Source organism: Rhincodon typus, chromosome 45 (assembly GCF_021869965.1).
Source record: "Rhincodon typus isolate 14 chromosome 45, sRhiTyp1.1, whole genome shotgun sequence".
Taxonomy (NCBI): Eukaryota; Metazoa; Chordata; class Chondrichthyes; order Orectolobiformes; family Rhincodontidae; genus Rhincodon; species Rhincodon typus.
In genome coordinates this window covers 5,773,077-5,774,688 of record NC_063376.1, presented here as the reverse complement: position 1 = coordinate 5,774,688, position 1,612 = coordinate 5,773,077, and the positions used below count along the sequence as shown (strand labels likewise).

Below are 1,612 nucleotides of genomic sequence, written 5' to 3'. Positions count from 1 at the left end.
GTGGGGGAGAGAGGGGTGGGGAGGGAGGGAGTGTGAGAGATATGGGGGGGAGGGAGTGGGAGAGAGAGGGGGCAGGAAGGGAGTGGGAGAGATATAGGGAGGGAGGGAGTGGGAGAAAGAGAGAGAGAGAGAGGGAGGGAGTGTGAGAGAAGGAGGGAGGGAGGGAGTGTGAGAGAGAGAGGGAGGGAGGGAGTGTGAGAGAGAGAGGGAGGGAGGGTGGAAGTGGGGGAGAGAGAGGGAGGGAGGGCATGGGAGACAGGGGTTGAAAGAGAGGGTGGGTGTGGGAGATAAAGAGGGAGGGAAGTGGGAGAGAGAGAGAGGGACGGGGTGACAGAAAGAGGGAGTGAGAGTGCGAGAAGGTGGGCACAAAGGGAGAGAGAGGGGTTGGGTAAAGAGAGGGAGGGGAAAGAGAGAGGGAGAGGAGAGTCAGAGAGGGAGGGAGTGAGACAGAAGATGGGGAGAGAGATAGGGGAGAGGGACAGAAAGAGGTGGACAGAGAAAAGGCGGGGAGAGAGAGAGGGAAAAAGAGTGGGGGCAGCGCAAGGGGATAGAGTGAGTGAGGGTGAGAGAGTGGGTGGTCAGATAGAGGTGGGAGAGAGCGGGGGAGAGAGAGAGAGGTGGGAGGGAAAGGAGGCAGAGAGAGACAGAGAAAGGAGGGAGAGAGATGTGGGAGAGGGTTTGAGGGAGAAAGAGAAATGGAAAGGGGGAGTAAAGAGAGGGGGAAATGGGGAAGAAGAGAGAAAGAGGGAGTTAAAGAGAGAGAAAAAATATAATAAAAACAATGGACATTCTGCCCTTTCCAACATTTCCACCCACCCCCTCTTTCCCGACACCCCCAAGGCCCAGACAGAAAGGAGCAAACTTATTGGATAATGTTCCTGTCAAATGGTAACTAGGGTTCATTTTAACCAATTGTCACATGTGTGAGTGTGTGTGAGAGAGACAGAGTGTGTGTGTGAGAGAGAATGTGTGTCTGTGTGTGTGTGTGTCTGTGTGTCTGTGTGTGTGTGTGTGTGTGTGTGTGTATTTTTTTTCTATTCATTTTGTGGGATGTGGGCATTGCTGGCTGGCCAGCCAGCATTTCTTGCCCATCCCTAGTTGCCCTTGAGAAGGTGGTGGTGAGCTGCCTTCTTGAACCGCTGCAGTCCTCCTGCTGTGAGCTGACCCACAATGCTATCAGGGAGGGAATTCCAGGATTTTGACCCAGCAACAGTGAAGGAACAGCAATATATTTCCAAGTCAGGATGGTGAGTGACTCGGATGGGAACTTGGAGGTGGTGGTGTTCCCATGTATCTGCTACTCTTGTCCTTCCAGATGGAAGTGGTTGTGGGTTTGGAAGGTGCTGACTGAGGATCTTTGGTGAGTTTCTGCAGTGCATCTTGTAGATAGTACACGCTGCTGCTACTAAGCATCGGTGGCGGAGGGAGTAGATGCTTTTGGATGTGGTGCCAATCAAGCGGGCTGCTTTGTCCTGGATGGTGTCAAGCTTCTTGAGTGTTGTTGGGGCTGCCCCCATCCAGGCAAGTGGGGAGTATTCCATCACACTCCTGACTTGTGCCTTGTAGATGGCGGACAGGCTTTGGGGAGACAGGAAGTGAGTTACTCGCCACA

General features: G+C 53.5%; 1 protein-coding gene across 3 annotated transcripts in view; it reads right to left on the bottom strand.

The window, feature by feature from the left end:
- LOC125487757 (ephrin type-B receptor 1-like) overlaps positions 1-1,612 on the bottom strand; it is a 22,998-nt gene that overhangs the window by 7,359 nt on the left and 14,027 nt on the right. The gene's annotated exons all lie outside the window — the stretch shown is intronic.